This window comes from Pseudorca crassidens, chromosome 9 (assembly GCF_039906515.1).
Source record: "Pseudorca crassidens isolate mPseCra1 chromosome 9, mPseCra1.hap1, whole genome shotgun sequence".
Lineage (NCBI taxonomy): Eukaryota > Metazoa > Chordata > Mammalia > Artiodactyla > Delphinidae > Pseudorca > Pseudorca crassidens.
In genome coordinates this window covers 41,401,463-41,422,125 of record NC_090304.1, presented here as the reverse complement: position 1 = coordinate 41,422,125, position 20,663 = coordinate 41,401,463, and the positions used below count along the sequence as shown (strand labels likewise).

Here is a 20,663-nt window from a genome sequence, read left to right as displayed (position 1 = left end):
AATTATAAAAGTGTGGGTAGAGTTAAGGGAAACTGACACGGAATAGTGAAGTATCTGGTGAGCAACAATAGGTAGCCATCACAGCCCTCAGACAAGTAAGGGAAGAGTTAGGAGGTTATTGTCAAAACTCAGAGGGCAGCTGTATAGAGGTCCATTTGAACAGAAGCTTTGGCTTCTGGTAGAGTGAGATTACTAACTAGAGGTGACATTACTCTAGGCTCACTCTCTTCCTGTCTCCATTGGCTGAATTCACCCAAAAGACGGCAAAGGAGACTGTTATTACAGTCTATTCAGGATAGCCTTCTGGGAACACAGAGCAGAGTGGAGAAAAGTGGAGAATGGCTCTGGAGGGGCAAATGAAATATACCCAGCACAACTGGCTTTCTAAAAACACAGTAGATAAAGAGGCATGGACATGTATACACTACCAAACGTAAGGTAGATAGCTAGTGGGAAGCAGCGGCATAGCACAGGGAGATCAGCTCGGTGCTGTGTGACCGCCTGGAGGGGTGGGATAGGGAGGGTGAGAGGGAGGGTGATGCAAGCGGGAAGAGATATGGGAACATATGTATATATATAACTGATTCATTTTGTTGTGAAGCTGAAACTAACATACCATTGTAAAGCAATTATGCTCCAATAAAGATGTTTAAAAAAAAAAAAAAAAAAAAAAAAACACAGTAGAGGACTTCCCTGGTGGTCCAGTGGTTAACTCTGAGCTTCTACTGGTGGGGGTGCGGGTTCGATCCCTGGTCAGGGAACTAAGATCCCACATGCGCGACATGGCCATAAGTAAATAAAAATTAAAAACACAGTAGGTCCGTTCTCTGCAGAAGTGGAAGGATAGCTCCTTAGAAAGAGAAAATCATGTAAACAGAGGTGGAGGAGTAGTGAAATAAAAAGTGTGCTCAGAAAATGGAAAGTATTTCAGTTTGGAGTGTGTGCTGGACAAAGAGGAATAGTAAATGGATAGTATTTGCAGAGATATGTTAATTTTACACTGCTTTTCCTCTTGTTTATTATTAAATCTTGCATTATATCATGGCTCTTATAAGTGCATGAGAATCAGTGTTGCCTTCATCATTAGTTTGAAGATATTGGGTCACGTTTTGAGTTTTAGCGTTGCTGTCTGAGTGTTTTGCACATGGTGACAGAGTACAAATAGTAGAAAGAACAGGAGTCATTTAGAGAGCGAGGCTTACAGTTAAGACTGTAGGCTCTGGAGTTGGACTGTCTGTGTTTGTATTCTGGCCTCAGAATTCACTTTCCAGCTTGATGACCTAGGCAAATTACCTAATCCAGGCCTCAGTTTTCTCATTAGTAAAATAGGCATAGTCATCATAACTTTACCATAGAGTTGTTGTGAGGATTAAACGAGTGGTTCCTATGAAGTACTTAGCCCAGAGCCCAGCAGGCACTGTCAAGAAATGTTACCTAATTTTTAAATTATATTTAGGAGGATGTAGTTGTCTTCAAATATTTGAAAGCCTGCCTTATGAAATAGGGATTAAACTTCCTGTTTTCATGAGAACTTCTGGGGACAGAACTGAGATTAATATGTATAAATAACAAATAGGCAGCTTTTTGACTAATATGAGAAAATCTTTTGGTCATTTAAAGTTGTTTGGGTCAGAATTGATTAGCTCGTGACATAATGATTTGCGTGCCAGGGGAAGTGTTCAAGAAAAGACTGGGGATGTTTGAAAGTGTATTCATGCATCATGAAAACACAACAAAACTAAATAATATCTTCAGGATACCTCCCAACTGTAACTTTATTCTCCAGAGTCTGTGAAAATTGAAGCGCTGGATAAACCACGTTGATTTCCTTTTCTCCTTCTCTATTTATTCCTCTTGAGAAGGTCAATCCCTCCTGCCCCCCCTCCCCCGGCCCTCACCACCTTAATCCAGCTTAAATGTCATCTTTATTTAACTATATTTATTGAGCATATACACGTGTGCCAGGTTTTGTTCTAGATACCGTGATTAGTACTGTGAACAAGACACATAAGGGTTTTGCTCTAATGGAGCCTTAACAAAATTCTAGCACAGGTAAGTAGAAAATAAAAACACGGTAAAATAATTTCATGTAGTTCTAAGTACTGTGATGCATGAAGAAAGTAAAACAGAATAATGGGTCAGGGTGGTGGAGGTGGAGCTTTAGGTAAGATGGTCAGGAAAAGCCTCTCTGAAGAGACGTTTTAACTGACACATGAATGTTGAGAAGGAGCTGGTCATGCAGGCTCTGGGAGAAGAACATTCCAGACAGAAGGACTAGCAAAGGCAAGGTCCCTGTGGTGGGAAAGACCCTGGCATTCTTGGGGGTTAGAAAGAAATACGGGTGGGCGGAGAGTGGTAGGTGAGGTAAGAAGCGTGTGGATCACATAGGGCCTTGTAGACCATGTTGACACTTGCACTTCTTTCTAACCGCATTCTAATGGGAAGCAGTGAGACAATTTCATGACATCATTTAATGCTTCAAAAATATTATTCTGGCTTTTTTATGGGCCATTGGTGGGGAGTATCTAGAGTGGAAGCAGAAAGATAGGTGGCTGGTGCAGTTGTCTGAGTGAGAGGGGACTGGCTTGGACTATCTCAGCGAACTTTCTTCGCCACCACCCCCTCCCCGCCCCACTTTGATCACCTGGATAGAATGTCCTTTTTAATATTTATAATGTTTTACATACACTACTGTTAAAGTACCTTTAGTTACCTATGTGATTGCCTTCCTATTGAGAAGCTGAGTTCCTTAAGCATAGGGGCATTGTCTTATCCCTCTTCTGCATTCCTTATCCTTAGTGCTGCAGATAGCACTGTTATTAACATAGCACTTAATAAACGTCTATTAAGTGAATTCATATATACTCTTTATTAGGTTAAAGAAGTTCCTTTCTATTCTTAGTTTGCTGAAAGTTGAATGTCATCAAATTTTTGCATCAAATGATATGGTCGTATAGTATGTCTTTTTTTCTTTATACTATTAATATGATGGATTACATTGCTTGTTTTTTGAATATTGAACCAGCTTTTGCATCGCAGGGGTAAGTACCACTTGGCTGTGGTGTATTATTATTCTTGTGTATTGCTGGATTTGATTTGTTAATATGTTGTTGAGGATTTTTGTATCTATGTTCATGAGGGATGTAAGTCTGTAGTTTTTTTGGTACTGTTTTTGTCTAGTTTTGGTATCAGGGTAATGATGCTCCCACTATGAGTTGGGAAGTATTCCCTTTTCTGTTTTCAGAAGAGAGTATATAGAATTAGTTTTATTTATTCTTTAAATGTTTGGTAGAATTTCCGAATGATATCATTGGGGACTAGAAATTCTCTTTGGAAAGTTTTGAACTATGTATTCAATTCATTAATTTTCTCTATTGCTTTTCTGGTTTTTTCATTGATGTCTGATCTTATCATTGTTACCTTTTTTCTGCTTGCTTATAGGGTTATTTTGTTCTCATTATAGTTTAAGGTGGAAGCTTAGATTATTGATTTTAGATTTCTTTTCTAATATAAGCATTTAGTGTTTTAGCTTTCCCTCTAAGCACTATTCTATCTGTATGTCATAAATTTTGATATGTTGTATTTTAATTTTTATTTGGTTCATACTATTTTCCAATTTCCCTTTAAACTTCCTCTTTGAATTACAGCTTATTTAGAAGTTGTTTAATTTCTAAGTGTTTGGAGTATTTCTTTTATCCTTTTGTTATTGATTTCTAGTCTAATTTCTAATTTTATTATGGTCAGAAAGCTTACTTTATATGATTTCAGTTCTGTAAATATATTTGGTGCATGTGTATGATCTTTTCTCTGCTGTATTTACCCTGGATGGACTTGCTAGGTGGTAGGGTACGTCTGTGCTTCAATTTTGCCGAATAATGCCAAATTGTTTTTCAAGTGAAGTGACGACATAAAACTTTGTGTAGGTTGAAAAATTACTAATTTGTGACTTCTCAAATCTTTATTTAAATAAAAAATTTATAGTAAATTTATAAGTTATATTGAATTGATTTGAAATATTTGAATCTTGAAATAGAAATGGAAGTTGTATCCCAAAGAATATGAAAGTTGAAAAATATTTAAATAGTTCGAAAGCCAGTGGGGAATGTGAAGCAATATTGTTAAATGCTGTTAGAGAAACAATGGAACTGTGTTCATTTAATATTAATCAATTCTGAAGGTTTTCCTGGAAATTTGGTTTTGCTGCCCACTAAAGGTATTTCAAGCCCATTTTATGCACCATACCTGTGCTGCACCAAGAGCAGATGGAAGTTCCTGGGGGAACTTTCTCGGTGACCCGTAATTTGAGATCGGATGATAGTTTTGGAGCTACAGAAAATAGTACTAAAGTTGCCACTGTTTCTGTTTTATTTGCCTAACAAACAGATTTCTCGTTGCCTCTTCTTTCACAGATCTTATGGATGACATACAATTCACTTTATTTATTAGTGTCTGATTGATTAGCATATAATCTTAAGATTATAATTCTAAAAGTGAAATGGATCTTAATTGAGTAATTTAGGAGTTTACTCAAATCACCACATAATTTCCTTTTTTTGAACAATGCAAAATATGCACTTCTCTTATCACACAGGTTCAAAAACTTCCTGACCAGATAGGAGATAGTTTTCCTTTAAAGCTACATTCAGAATTTTATTTCTACGATAGTAACTTGAAAGTATGCAGTTTCTCTTTTCATTTCATTTATTGAAATTGATTTTTATTGTTGTTTTTGGTAAAGAAATTTAAAATTTCACTAACATTTGTTTTTTAACCATAGGGAAAATGTGTTTTCAAGAAATTAGAGATTTGAATTTGAAATATTTTTTATGTTAAACATTCTGCCAATTTTTTGTTTAACTGTGGACTCTTCATAACATCAAAGAGTTGCATGTTTTAGAGCTTAGAAAAAAATGGACACACTGAATCCTAGCAACTAAAGGCAAATAGACAGCTACGTCAGTACCACACTTATGTCAGCGGTTTGTCCTATTTGCTTGGGAACTCTTTTGTTTTAGTAGTGTGTTTACAGTGAGGTCTTTCACTGGAGCAGGACTACCTGACTGAATATGTACTCCGTGTTGTTTGAGTACATTCTGTATACAAACTTTAAGACCTATGTATACAGGCATATTTACTGTTATTTAGTTATTTGTTATTGGTATTTAGTCTTATTGTATTTATTTTCTTTCTCAAAAGTATTTTATCTGTTCATGTTTAATAACTAGCAGTAGGCTTTGCATTTCTAATTACGGTGTCCTTGTATAGGGCACTGAGTGTGATTCCAGATAAGTTATTATAATTAGATCTGTATGGTTTATGAGCCACATGACTTGTTTTTAAGAGGGAAGTTTAAGCTATTCGAGGTGGAATAATCTGTATTCTTCTTGAACAAGGCCTATAATTTTATCATGCCTTAATTTTCCTAAAGGTCACTCTGAAAATTATTTACTAAGAGTTTAAAAGTTATCATTAAAATGAAGTTCAGAGTGCTCCAGGGGCCGTGGGATTTTGTGTGTGTTTTCTGAGGCGGGGCAGATGTTATCTTCATGAAAAAGGCCAATAGGCAGTTGAATCAAAGATCATAGGTTTGAAAAGAGAATGAGGCTAGAGATAAAGTTTTGAAGCTATTCAGTATGTTTCATTCATTGCTCTGTATGCCTCAGGGAATTCAGGCCTTGGAGTTCATGCAGACCACAAGGCTGGCATCTCCCTTTCCCAGAGAGTTGGTAGTCTAGTCACTATATTCTAGAGGGAGGATTATTTGCTAAAGAAGATCATAGATGAAGCTTGAGAATAGATGAGACTGGGGGGGAAAAAGGAGTGCAGATAGAATTTTTAAAAAAATTAAGGACAGCCTGACTTTGGGAAGTACCTGTGTTGTGTAGGTTTTCAGGAGAAAGGCAAGAATTGTGGGAAGTACCTATATTTAGTGGTTGGCATGTCAGAAAGGAGTCAGCAAAGAAAACAGAGTCAGGGTTGTAGGTTGTGGGGGATTTACCACTTGTGCAAATGTCTTCTAAGCCTTGGGGAGAAAGGTGTTCACATGGCCACATGTTTCTGTAGGATTTCCAAAAGTAAGGTATTTTAAGTTAAGAGTGCTGTCTCTTTCCATTCTTGATTTACCCTCACGTCATGTAGCATTGGAGTGCCTGTAGGCATTTTTGGCATCCAGCTAAGGGAAAGTCGAATTGGGGTTACAATTAGTTTGGGTGGCATATGTTTATACGGTTCATTGTCACTTCAGAGTGTAGTTAGGTTTTTGCTAGCTGTTCTGGTATAGGGATGACATTTGGAATACGGTTGACCCTTGAACAACACAGGTTTGAACTGTGTGGGTTTACTTACATACAGAATTTTTCCAATAATAAATAACTATAGTACTACGCTATCTGAGGTTGGTTGAATCCATGGATGTGGAACCTCGGATATGGAGGAGCTGCCTATACGGAGGGCTGACTATAAATTATATACAGATTTTCGACTGCTCGGAGGGTTGGCACTCTTAGCCCCCCCGGTTGTTCAAGGGTCAACTGTACTCTTATTACTTACTGTGCTGACTCAGTGTTATGAAAAAAGATGCAAGGCCAGAGATTACAGATGATATGGACATGTCCTACAGAATCTGACACTAGAAGTACGTGAGTAGGGTAAGAGAAACACAGTTTGAAATACACGGAGCCAGAAGCTAGTCTGGGGAAAACTCTTTTGAATCTGATAGCTTATAAAGGAAAGAAACAGATGTAAGTTTCCCCAAATTTGACAACAGTACTAAAATTTTATATTACGTAGCCAGTAACAGTTTGTGAACCTAAAAGAATATTTTCTAAAATGTGAGTAATGATTTAGTCTTCAGAAAGTTTTAAAAAAATCTATTTCTTTATAGAAAATCTTACATATTTCTATCTACTTATAGAAAATGTTACATGTCATTGTCACATGAAGAAGTGATCATGAAAGATATGCAATTAAAATGTAGAAAAAGTATCCTAGAAGTGTGTCAGGGAGTTTATTATTGATAGAATTATGATGTTATTTTTCTAGATTTTAGTGATACTCGTGTTGTGATTCTTTCCCCCCTCATTCTAGATAAGTATTCACCATGACACCTAAGTTTGTATTTCTAATTTTGCTTTTTTTTCTTAAAGAGGTTCCCCTAAATTGTTTAAAGTTCAGGCCCAGCAAAACCTGGGAGGCACAGAATCATGCACGTCAAGAGGATACAGTTTAAAGATGGAGGATGTGTTCTGTTTTAAATGATGCATTGAGGTCATATGGAAGGCAGTTTGACTTGGTGATAAAGGTCATTATTGATGATCATATGAATTCGGGAGTAGGGAGTGGAGGCTGTATATTTTTTTAAGAAAGTGGCTGTGACATCAAACAACAGTATTTTGGAAGGGAAAACAAGGTCCAGGCAAGTTTTATGTGTATGTGTGTGTATGCTTCAAAGATAGATGCACATCTAAATATGTTAGAAAGATATATATATATGTGTGTATATATATACATATATATGTGTGTGTGTATATATATATGTATATACACACATATATAGCACAGAAGGAAAAATTAAAGATAATAGCAAGTGAGGTTAAAGCTCACAGTAGCTAGAACAGAGAGGTAAGGAAATGAGATCAAGACACAGGAGTAAACTGAACAGTAGAATTCAGTGAAGGGGCAAACATCTATCCCTATACACTTAAGTAATGTTTTTTAAAAAAATTGACATTTAATTGATATATAACATCATGTTTGTTTCAGGTACAAATAATGATTCAGTATTTTGTATTTATTGCAAAATAATCGTCATAATAAGTCTAGTTAACATCCATCACCTTACATAGTTATCAAAAAATTGTTTTTTCTTGTGATGAGGACTTTTAAGATCTACTGCCTTAGCAGCTTTCAAATGTGCACTATAGTATTACCGACTACAGTCATTTTGCACACTCCTACCCCCCACCTCTGGCAAACCACCAATCTGTTCTCTGTATCTATAGCTTGTTTTTTTTGTTTTTGTTTTTTAGATTCTACAAATGAGTGAAATCATACAGCATTTTTCTTTCTCTGACTTATTTCACTTAGTATATAATACCCTCAAGATCCATGCATTTTGTCACAAATGGGAAGATTTCATTCTTTTTTATGGCTGAATGATATTCGTGTGTGTGTGCACGCACACAACACACATATACCGCATTTTCTTTCAATTCATTCATCCATCAATGGACACTTAGGTTATTTCCCTATCTTGGGTATTTGTAAATAATGCTGCATTTCAGCAATTGTTTAGTCATCACTGTTTAGCTCTGTGTTGATGTTGAGTATTGTAATTGGTTTTTATAATGCTGGCCCCAAGCATTTCTTCCTAAAACCATGACATACTCTGTGCTTAGTTGGCTCCAAAACAATACAGTTTTAAAAGATTAACATTTGGATGGTTATGTCTTTTGTGACATAAATGGAAGATAATTATCTGTATTAGTTTAACATGTTAAAATCAGTCTTCCCAAATTCTTCTTTGACTATATGTAGTGGTTGCCCCAAATTAGAGATAAATATCAAGTCTTTTGCTGGTAAAGTTATACAAACTGATTATTACCAGAGACTTGGAATACATTTATTTTCTTTTAGCTTTATAGATCTTATGGAAAAGGGTACAAATTGAGTATCAGATAGGACATTTATTATTACTTTTTTCATTCCATCCACCATTATTTATTAGGTGTCTACTACATGGCAGACGTGGGTCTGGGTGCTGGGGGAGAGCAATGAACTACATGGACAAGGTCTCTGCCTTCATGGAACTTGCATTCTAGTGGGAGAGAGAGAAAATAAGAAATAAGCACATATACATGTAATATAGTATCAGATAGCAATGTGTGTTGTGAAGAAAAATAAAGGAGAGTAAGATGACAGTGTGGTGGAGGATGATATTTAGGTAATGTGATAGGAAAGCCAGGTAGGATATTTACAAATCACTTTTTCTCAGTATATTTAGAAAATTATTTTATGCAAGCCAAACGGTGTTTACAAAGATCAAACCATTTAAAACTTAATAGGAGCAACATCTATTCACCATAGTTTTCTCATCTCTAAAATTAGTACCTACCCCATAGGTTTGTTGAAGAGTTTAAATAAGATTGTGTGTGTGTGTGTGTGTGTATGTATGTGCAAATATAGCCTTGGCACAATGCTTGAGTTATTATCAACTCTCAATAAATGTTGAATCTCCTTTTTAGCATGACTTTATTTCCTGTTATTTATTTTATATGCATTTATATGAACCAAATAGGTTATGAGTTGACCAAGTCCTCTGTTAAGTACTTTCTTTTCCTGCACATATCTCCAAATTCCAGATTGAAGCTTTTTTCTTCAAATTTAGAGAATACAACTTTTTAAAATTGAGGCATAACATACATACTACCAAGTACAGTAATCTTAAAATATAGTGCTTAATGAATGTTTTCATAGGTATATACATATGTGGTTACCACCCAGACCCAAATATAAAACATTCCCAGCACACCAGAAGAAATCTTTTTTCATGCTTAGAGGCATTACTCCCTCCGTATGTTAACGACTATCCTAACTCCTATCTCCATCAATTTTTTTGGCCTGTTTTTGAATTTCATATAAATCGAGTTACATGGTATGTTATCTTTTGTATCTGGTTTCCTTTGCTGAAAATAATGCCTACAAGATTCATACATGCTGTTAAATTATCACTAGTTTATTCTTTTACAGTTCTGTGTAGTATTCCATAGTACAAATGTATCATTATTTATTCATTCTCCAGTTTATGGTCATTTGAGTTATTTCCATTTTGGGGGAACATTTATGATTAAAGCTGTTGTGAACATTCTTATACATCTTTTGGTAGACATATATTAATTTTTGTTGACTATTTACCTAGGAGTGGGTTTATTGAATCATAGTGTAGGTATATGTTTGACCCTCAATAGAAACTGCCAAGCAATTTTCCAAAGTTGTACCAATTTATACACCCGGTAGTAGTCGATGAGAGTTCCAGTTGCTCCACATTCTAATCAACACTTCAGATGAGTGTTTAGCCATTCTGTGAGTTGTGTAGTGTTGTGTCATTGTCACTTTAATTTACATTTCTTTGATGCTAATGATGCTTGCGTACTTTTCTATATGTTGATGGGCCGTTTGGGTATTTTCTTTTTTGAAATTCCTGTTTAGATCTTTTGCCCATTTAAAAAATTGGATTTTTTTTTATTATTGATTTATAGTAGATTTTACGTTCTTTATGAATTCCAGATACAAAACCTTTGCTGGATTTACGTACTGGGAATATCTTCTGCTGGTCTGTGGCTTAACCATTTGCTCTCTTAATGATATCTTTTGGTGAACAGAAGTTCTTAATTTTAATGAAGTATACGATTTTTTTTTCTATTAATAGGCTAGTAACTTTAGTTTTTAGTTAGCAGTTTAGTGGCCTTTTGAATATTTTTTAAAATCTTTGCTTATATGAAGATCATGCAGATATTTTCTTATAGTTTCTTCTAGAAGCTTTATAGTTTTACCTTTTACTTTTAGGTTTGTGATCTATCTTGAATTAATTTTTGTTAATGGTGTGAAATTGAGGTCAAGGTTCATTGTTTTTTCATACTAGTTTCCAAAACTCTAGCACCATTGATTGAAAAGGCTCTCTTTTCCCCACACAGATTTTCAGTGGCATCTTTTTCATAAAGCAAGTGACCATATATGTGTGGATTTGTTTTTGGACTCTGTTTCTTTAGTATATTTGTCCATCCTTTGACCATTGTCACAATAAAACTTTATAGTAAATGTTGAAATCTTGTTGTGTAAGTCCTTCAGCTTTGTTGTTCTTAAAGATTGAAGTTGGCTATTCTAGGGTCTTTGCAGTTCCATATAAATTTTTGGATTGGTTTTTCAGTTTCCACAAAACGTCTTGCTGGAATTTTGATTAGGATTGCATTGGAGCTATAGATTAATTGGGGGGAATTGGTTGTCATAATGATATTGAGTCTTACAAACCATGAACTGTGTGTATTTCACTGTTTATTTACTTCTTTAAAATTTTTTCTCATTACCATTTTTTAGTTTTCAGTGTAGCTATCTTACCTGTCTTATGAAAGATTTATTCATTATTTGATTTTTTGTTATTATATAATAAATGCTGTTTCATAAATTTGATTTTCCATTTGATTGTTATTACTATATAGAAATACAATAGAAAAGTCTTGAACTTGTATCAAAAAACCTTACTAGATTCACTTATTCATTGTAGTCCCTTGTTTGTAGATTCCTTTGCATTTTCTCCATATACAATCATGTTATCTGTGAGCAAAGACAATTTTACTTTTTCTGATCTTTATACTTTTCTGCCTTTTTATTGCCTTATTTCAATGGCTATAACCTCCAATATAAAATTGAATAGAAGTGAGGACAGTGGACAATCTTGTTTTCTCCCCAACTTCTGGGGAATATATTCAGTATATTGACATTAATATTGATGTTAGCTGTAGTTGAGGGATGTGTGTGTATTATTTTTGGTAGAAGATACCTTTTGTCAGTTTAAAGAATTTTCCTTCTTCTATTTCCAGATTGCTAAGAGGTTTGTAAAATTATGAATGAGTTAAATTTTATCAGATACTTTTTCTGTATCTATTGAGATGATCCTAGGATTTCTCTTTTTTATTTTGTTAATGTGGTGAGGTACTTTGGTTTATTTCCAAATGTTGAACCAACAACCTTGTTTTCTTGGAATAAATCCCACTTAGTCATATGTATTATCCTTTTTGTATGTTGCTAGATTTGCCTTGCTAAATTATTATTATTATTTTTAGAATTTTCATTAATGTTCATGAGAGATGTTGGTCTGTAATTTTCTTTTCTCATAATGTCCACGTCAGGTGTTGGTTTTAGGGTTGTGCTGGCTTCATACAATGACTTAGTATTTCCTTTTTCACTATTTGCTGAAAAAAGTTGTGTAAGATTGGTTTCTGCTACTTTTAATCTGTGGGATCATCTCTTTTTTTCTCTTATAAAATTTATGAAGTAGTCTTCAAAATATAGGGTATGGTTATCTTCTTCTACAGTTGAGGAACCTGAAGCTCAGAGAAGTTAAGCAGGACTAGTCAGCTGGTAGTTACTGATCTGGTATTAAAAACCAGTTCTGTCTTACTTCAAAACCTGTGATGCATAATGTACATGGAGGAAAGTGACTGACCAAGTGGTCATATGGAGGTCTTAAGAAATACTAGAAGTTATTCTTTTGAAAGCTGAGAGAACTTCTTTTGGAAACTTACTTTCTGCTAGTCTAAGAATCACACTCCTGATGACTGCTTCTTAGCTGTTTGTGAGGGTTGTGGCTTAAAGCAGCTAAGCTTTATAATTCTCAGCTGGCTCTGTCCAACGAAAAGCCTGTCCCTTCCAAAACTGAACAAATCAGTTTTATTTCTCTGTGGTAACAACTGGTTACTTGGAATTTACTGGAATTCCTCTTTTTCCAAATCCACATAATCCTGGCAAAAATTCTTTGGCTTTGTAGAAGTTAAGATATTTCCTAGCATATGATAGGTTCAGAGAGTCAGCTCATCCTATACTGACAGGACCAAGGATAGGGGAAAAAACTTCATACAAGGGAAATATAAGGTGATTTTTAAGACTTATCTAGTACTTTATTTCCCCCTTAGTTCAAGCATTCTCGTCAGAGAGGCTTTCTTATAAAAATAAAGTTAACTTTTATTTCACGTAGAAGCGTCTTTTCTTTCTACGGGGTACAAAGTACATGAAAAGGGGTACTTGTTTGTTGATCATTAAAAACTTCAGGTTTTCAAACAATTATTTACTAATGACATCTCATGCTGTAGCTATTTATTTTTTATTTTTAGAATTGTACTGGAAATGTTTGATTCCTTTATAATTTTTCAGCAAGTTATATAAAGTTGTTTAGTCACTAAAATTTATACTGTGCCCATGACATTATTTTATTCCCTTCGTATGAAAGCCTCAATAAGTTTTTCTTGTTTCCAGTTAACTTAATTAGAAAGTCTGGCTTCGTTTGAAACAGCTTCTCATTTTTAAAGCATAAAGCGTTATTTAGTGAAGCCTATAAAAGAATAATATGAGAGAAGGTAATTCTTTTTAGGAGAAAAATGTTCTGTGTTAGTAAAACCTCGGGATTTTAGAGCTGAAAACTTTTCTAAGAGATCATTTAATCCTTTTAGTACTTGTGATATTGATATCTTAATGGGATTATTTTGCTGACATATATAGTATTTATTGCTTTCTAAAATCCTTTGTTAATTATGGGTGCCTCCAACAATGGAGACACAAATTTAATTTAAAGGAGTAGATACTATTGAGAAAAACAATTTATTCAGTCTTTCATGCAATAAAATTTGATGGAGGGCATTGCGTATTATGCCAGGTGCTCCTAGGTACACAAATGAAAGCAACACAACCATTGCTCTCAGTGGTCACAATCATTGGAAAAAAAAAAAGGAATATATATTATTTTTAGCCTTGGTCACCTTAAAAATTGGAGTTAAAGTATTGGCCCTTTTTAGTTCTGCTGGTGATAGTAGATCTTATTCTCTTGCCATGCTATAGGTCTAATTGGTTAATATGTGGACTCTAATATTTAGTAAGGTTAATTATTAGTGAGAAATTAAGGATTTCATTTTGGTTTTTATATAAAGCTAGGCATAAATAGACTTCATAGTTAATTATTTATGCTGAATAATAAAAGTTTAAGTTTGGAGGTTCTATATATTATTGGGAACACTTGCTCTTAGAAGTTGTATTAAAAATTTGATAGAAAAATAGGAAGTTGATTGATTTTATTGTAATAATTTTGTGAAACAGGAAATATATTTTAAATTATCAAGGTAAACTGTCAAAAATAAGTATTTAGAAAGGAATGTTTTAATGTTGAATTACTTATGAACTGACAACTGTAATCTTTTGCCTAAGATTAATATCATAGTACAGTGCTTTAAAAACTTTCATAGCAAAGGCTTGTCAGTTTTTCCCATTTTTAGGAAAAATTTTTAGGGTATTATTTCTTAAAATATTTGTTTAATAAAAAGAAAAATTACTAATATTCCAGATGAAGTTTTCTTTCCAAATGAAGTTTTCTCTTTTAACCTTACTGTGTTCTCACTTGTAATGTTCAAGTGATATTGTTGCTGGCAAGTTCTCCTGACTAGTGAATTTATTCTCCTATCATAAATGTTCTGATGTCATTATTTCCTTCTCTGTCTTTTATCATGGCTCAGTCATTTTATGGGAACCTGACACAGTGACAGGCAAAAGGTTAGCTGGAAGAGAAAAGAGATGAAACTGAAACTAAAAGTGATTCAATATATACTAAGTTATCAGTTACTACTTGCATATTATCTATGGTAAATTTTATATTTGTACTGGCTTTTCCTTGTGTTTTTAGGAGCCCTGTTTGGAGTATCTCCTTTGGTCATTTAGTTAACAAATCTAAGTGCCTATTATGTGCATAACATTTCTGTGACTATCTAGCTCATTGATTTGTGCTCAAGTGATAGTATCCAATTTTAATATTAACTTTCTAAAACATATAGAGCTTAGTCTTCCCCACATACAGGGCTTAATCTTCCCGACAAATTATATGTGTGTATTTTAATGGCAAAAATAAATGGATTTATTCATATTCTAGCTCTCTGCCATCGGCACAAATAAATAGGTTTAACTATATTTCCTGTTAGCACTTTCTGAAGTTTCATTGAATGAGATGTCTAAAATGAATAGTAGATATTATCTGTGTTGCAATTATCTTTGGATTCCAATTACTTACACCATCTCTTTACAACTGATATTCAAAAATAGTTTCAAGAGTTTGAACAATTTTAACATAAAATTTCTGTTCCGCTTTTGTAATACATTTTTATTTCCTTCAAAGTAATACATACACATAAAAAATCAAACAGCACTAAAAGATTAAAATGAAAAATTGCAGTCTCCTTTCTAGTTCTTCCCCACTCTCCAGTCCTGGTCCTCAGATATAATCACTCCGAATTCTTTTCATTGTTTCTTGTGGTATTTACGTAATTTAAAATAATATGCCTCTTCTGCCAGTTTCTTGGCTTAAGTGATTCTTGTATGTTATTGAGAATTTAGGTCTCTTAGAGTCCTTCCCTTTCACTCTTCTTCCATTCTCTTACTGTAGCTATGTCACAATTTTAAAATCTATTTTTGGTATTTACATTTTTTGATTATAAAAATATTGTTTACTGTTGAACTAAGTCTACTTTAAAAAAAAAAAGCATCCAGTGTCACTATTAAAATGTCTGAAGCTAATCTGATTTCTCTCTGGAAGTTTTTAGGATTTTCTTTATCCTGGTGTTCACAAATTTTGTGATGTTGTGCCTTGGTATATGTCTTTTTTTCAATCATGTGCTGATATTTGATTTTTTTTTTTAATTTAGGAGATTCATGTCTTTTAGTTTGGGGAAAATTTCCTGTGGTTTTTAATAATTTCTCTTTTTTTCCTCTTTTCAATTCTTTCTTTCTGGACTTACTATTAACTGGCCATTGTATCTCCTATTTTGACAGTGTATCTCTTGGATTAATTGCTTAATTAAAAAAAATTTTTTTTTCTCCCCAAGTCCATCTCTTAGGATTTTTGTTTTATTTTCCTTGTTGTCCTTCACTTCATCTTCTCATCCTTCTACTGACTTACAAAATTTTTGTTATCGTAGTTTTAATTTCTCCAAGAGCTTTCTTGTTCTCTGGTTCCCATTTCAATATTATGTTTTTGTTTCATGGATGCAATATCTACTCTTATCTCTTTGAGATTATTAATAACATTTTATCCGTGTTTTCTTCTGTTTCTTTTTCCTGCCATTTCCTAATTTCTTGTGGCTCATTTTAGTCTTTGCCTTTCAATTGCAAGCTTTCATCAGATCCTTAAGAGTCTTCGTTCTCTCAAAAGCAGACTCTAAGATAGGGAGATGATTCTAGGAATTATAATCAGAGAATGGGGAAGTGAGACAGTACAAGAGGAAAACTAGTAAAGAGTATATTGACTGAGTGGATTACTACTGTGGGCAGCTGGGATTCAATATTACTGGAGACTCTCAGAGAGACTCTATGCTGTCCAGTACTAACCACTAGCCATGTACTGTTATTTAAATTTAAATTACTTAAATTAAATAAAATTTAAAATTCAGTTTTTGCTCACACTAACCACAACTCAAGTGCTCAATAGCTACTTGCAGCTAGTGGCTGCCATATAGGACAGTGCAAATATCGAACATTTCCATGCTGGTTTAGACCATGATACCACAGAATTGTCTCACTGAGCTGCAGGGAGGCTGGGCACTTTATCTACCAACATCTGTCCCTTATTGGTTAAAAGTTGCTTCTGGCACTTTTTTTTTTTTCCACACCAAAACAGTACTTTATTTTGTAAATTTTGACCCATTATTACTCCCATGTTATGTTTTTTTTCAGCTGTCAAGTGTACAAGGTAAAGAAAAAATTTAGTTAGGTGGGGGTTGTACCTGGAAAATAAATTTCTTCAACTCCATATACACGTTTCAGAACTGCTGGGTCCCAAGTCCCTCTATGAACTCCTGGGCTGCCAGTATCATGTGCAGCCTACAAAGCTACACTATCTGAATAGCTTATTAATTCTGCATATCAGGTCAATCAACGTGTCAACCTGTAACAGACTGCAAACTTTTAACCGAACATGGCAAAATATTCACTCTCTAGAACTTTACATCATCATTTGATGTCAAACAATGAAGCAAATCCCAACAGTATATACAAAAAAACAGCTTTGCATTTACAAAAGATTGTTTCCCATACTGATTAATCCAGGCAGCTAACTCATTGGTTTATGCAACTTTTTTGAAGAAAAATAAATCAATTACTAGCAGAACTATTAGTTGATCAGTTATCCATTGACAACTTGCATCGTTTATTCAGTGCTATATTAAATAATGTATTGAAAGATAGATTAACTAATAGCTCCAAGCCTCCTAACGATTTAAATGAAAATTACAAAATGTTTGAGACCCTATTTGGGAATACAAAGGGTGTTTGACTTCCAATTTCCATTCTGTGTAGAACAAGAACAGGTCATTCCTTTATGGACATGCATAAAATACATCACATTTTCTGTTCTGCTGATGCTATAAATTCAATACCAGTTCTCCAGCCACATCAGTTATGAGCATAAAGTATATCATGTAACCTCAAATCTCTAACAGTGGAAGGCTTACCCAAGAATGGATGCTGCTAGAATAATGCTGCTTCCTTTGATGTGATAACTCAGCATCCATCCCCCTCCCCCTCAGATGATTCTTCAGCGTGTTAGAGCAGTGAGGAATGGTTTTAATCCCATACCCAAGTTAGAGTGAAGACATTGGTCACATAATACACATGCTCCATTTTTTTTAAAAATTCTGAATCTTGGGCAACTGTTCTCCTGTAACTACTTTACAGTTTCTGAAAGCAGTTATTGTCCAAAGCTGGAAGAACTTAAGTCTTCTCAGATGAGCATGTGAATGAATGGAGGGAGGTAAACAAAAGATAAAAAAGACGAGGTCTGATAGGGGAGCAGCTGGATAAGAAAATCAAAAAAGGAATAGTAATTTAAAGTTTATTCCAGCTATAATGCAGGTTATTCTGACTTTCAGCTAGCATCACATGGCATACTTCTGAGTCCATTCCTGAGTTATTCTGTTGTACTTATCTCTGTTTTATAGATCCGTGCAATCTCTGGCACTAGGGGGTCATCTGGGTTTGGATCACATAGCAGTGAACAAATGGATAAAAGAAATTTAGAAGTAGTTAAAGCAGGAGACCACTGTGATCTTAGAATATCGAGACAAATGCTGCCATTACTGTTAATATTTGGATGATAAATTTTGTTGTAAATGCAACCTTAGGTGGTTTGAAGGGGTAGTCTGTAGGAAACGAACTGTCAAAAAGAATACACCGCCTTGATATGGGCTGTCATTAGGTCCCATAATTGCAGCTTGCCAATGAAACATATCATCCCCAACTGGACCTGCAAAACATTGTGCTGCAGGGTCACGGGCCAAATCACCAAGTTCTTTATTAATCCGTTTCAGTGCCATAGTCTGTGCTTTTCGTTTGGCTCCGTACTATTTCGGTGTGTGCTCAAAGGTCAGGCCAAAACTCTTGATTATCCGGTGGCTGGGAAGGATTGTCTTTTGTCTCACACCAGCTCTGCCAGACACAGGCGCAGCGGGCCGGGGCCTCCCTCAAGCTGCAGCCTGACCTCCTTCCTGCGTGGCAGCTGGTGCCTCCCTGGCCCTATGGAGCTCACGTGCACGACCTCTCCTGGTGTTCTTAACTGCCTGTTACTTCTGGCCTCTGTCAGTCTGCTATCTCACCTCTGTTTTCTACTAGGTGCCTGCTATACCAAATGCAGAATTTCTCTAGATCTCTGGTCTCTAGAATTTCTCCAGAGACCAAAATTCTGGTCTGCCAGTCTGAAGGGAAGTAGTTGCTTGACTGAACACAGTGGAGGCAGCGTCTTATCAGTATAAATATGTAGGTTTTCAATCAAACTCCCCAGATTTTAGTGGGAAATCTTACCCCAACATTCTATGGCAATTGCTATCTTCAAGTGCTAGATCTTTGGAGGGGTCTGTGAGTAAATTGACTTCCTATTCTTTTTCCTTACTGTAGGCATTTAGGTTTCAATCTTTTTTGATCTGCAAATTACCACCCCTTTGGAGCTTAAGAAAAATTATGATATATAGTGTTTCAAACATACGGAAAAGTATAAAGAAAAATATACGTGCAATTCTTGTAGTGCTGTGGTAAACCCAGCTAGGCCGTGATGTATTGTTTTGTCTTGTCTTTTCTTTTCCCTCCCTCCCTTCCTTCCTTTTCTTCTTTCTTTTCCTTCAATGCCAAGATCTTTTATTTGCTTAAATTTTAGGAGACTTGCCAACACTCATTGATATCAAGGCAGCTAAGATTTGTATTGGTTTTTCTCCTCTACTTTGCTATGTTTAGTTTGGTAATATTTTATTGAGAATTTTGTGTCTATTTGCATAAGACATTTTGGCATTTAATGTTCTTTTCTTGTAACATCTGTTCTCATCTGGTTTTGATATCAGGGTAGCACTAGACTTATGAAAAAGTTGGTGAGTGTTACATCTTTTTCTGTTATCTGAAACAGTTTTTACAAGATTAGGATTAGTTGTTCCTTAAATGCTTGTTTGAACTACTCCATTTGGGGCTAGCTGTATTTTTTGTGTGTGTCACACTCCTTCCTTCTGTTTTAATATTTTTCTTTGTAACACAGAAATATCTTTCAGTTAGGTTCAGTTAGTGTAAGCTCTTTTTGTGTGTCTGAAAGTTTCTTTGTTTAACTCTCACTTTTGAATGATAGTTTACCAAGATGTAGAATTCTAGATTGTCAGGTTTTTTTCTCCTGGGTTTTTCTTCCTCAAATATCTTTAGAAAATTTTCCAAATTTCTTCTTTTTTAAGTTTGGCATGACCAGGAGGCTTGGGTCTTATCTAAATATTAGGTCTGAAGGTCTAACAAATGGAAATTAATTTTTTAAATGGATATCCCAGTTTTTAATTAGACACCAGCAATATTTATGACAAAAAGTTCCTTATAGTCTCAGATACCTTTAATTTTAATGGAAACATTTCCTCCAAAAGATTAAACAAGAATTTCTGAATCATGGCTCTATATTAGAACCTACTGATTTGATTGGTTTGGGATGGGGGTCTAGGTAGGCTTGGGTTATCTTTTGATGTGTCCAGGTAATTCTAATGTATAGATAGAGATTAAGAAACACTGAGTTACAAATTGATCTGTACTTCAGTGAAATTCTAATACAAATTTCAGCAGTCTTTTTCTTTTTTTTAAAGTTACTGACAATCTAATTCAAAATTAGATTGAATCTAATTTACAGGACTTCCTTGGTGGTCCAATGGTTAAGACTCCATGCTTCCACTGCAGGGGGCACGGTTCGATCCCTGGTGGGGGAACTAAGATCCATCATGCTGTGTGGCGGCCAAAAAAAATTTTTTTTTTACATGGAAAGACAAATAGTCAGAGCAATTAAAAAAAAGAACATAGTTCAGACTACCTGATTCAAGATTTATTTAATTGTATGTAGTAGTAATAAGATAGACATTATGGATCAATAGAATAGAATCGAGTGTCCAGAAATAGACCCACACACATAAGATCCGTTGATTTTTAGCAAAGGTGCCAAGGCACATCAAAGGAGAAAGTTACAGTCTTTTCAACAAATGTCCTAGAACAACTGGCTACTCTCTGGGGGAAAAAATGAACACTGACTCTTACTCACACCATACACAACACAATGGTTATAGACCAAAATTTAAAAATAAAAAAAACTTTAAAACATCTAGAAGAAAATTCTGAAAAAAAAACATAAAAGAAAAAAAATTAACTGGACTTCATTACAATTAAAAACTTTTCTTTGAAAGCTATCAGTAAGAAAATGCAAAGGTAAGTACTAGCATGGGAAAACTATTTATAATAAATATATCTGACAAATGACTTCTATCTAGAATATTTAAAGATCTCTTACAACTCAATAAAAAGAAAACAAATGATCAGATTAAAATTAGGCAAAAAATGTGAACACTCCTGCTAGGAATGTA

General features: G+C 34.6%; 1 protein-coding gene and 1 pseudogene across 1 annotated transcript in view; one reads left to right on the top strand and one right to left on the bottom strand.

Annotated features, from left to right (window-relative positions):
* Positions 1 to 20,663, top strand: part of PDE3B (phosphodiesterase 3B) — a 176,157-nt gene that overhangs the window by 19,900 nt on the left and 135,594 nt on the right. The gene's annotated exons all lie outside the window — the stretch shown is intronic.
* Positions 16,710 to 18,184, bottom strand: LOC137231279 (ubiquitin-conjugating enzyme E2 D3 pseudogene; annotated as a pseudogene).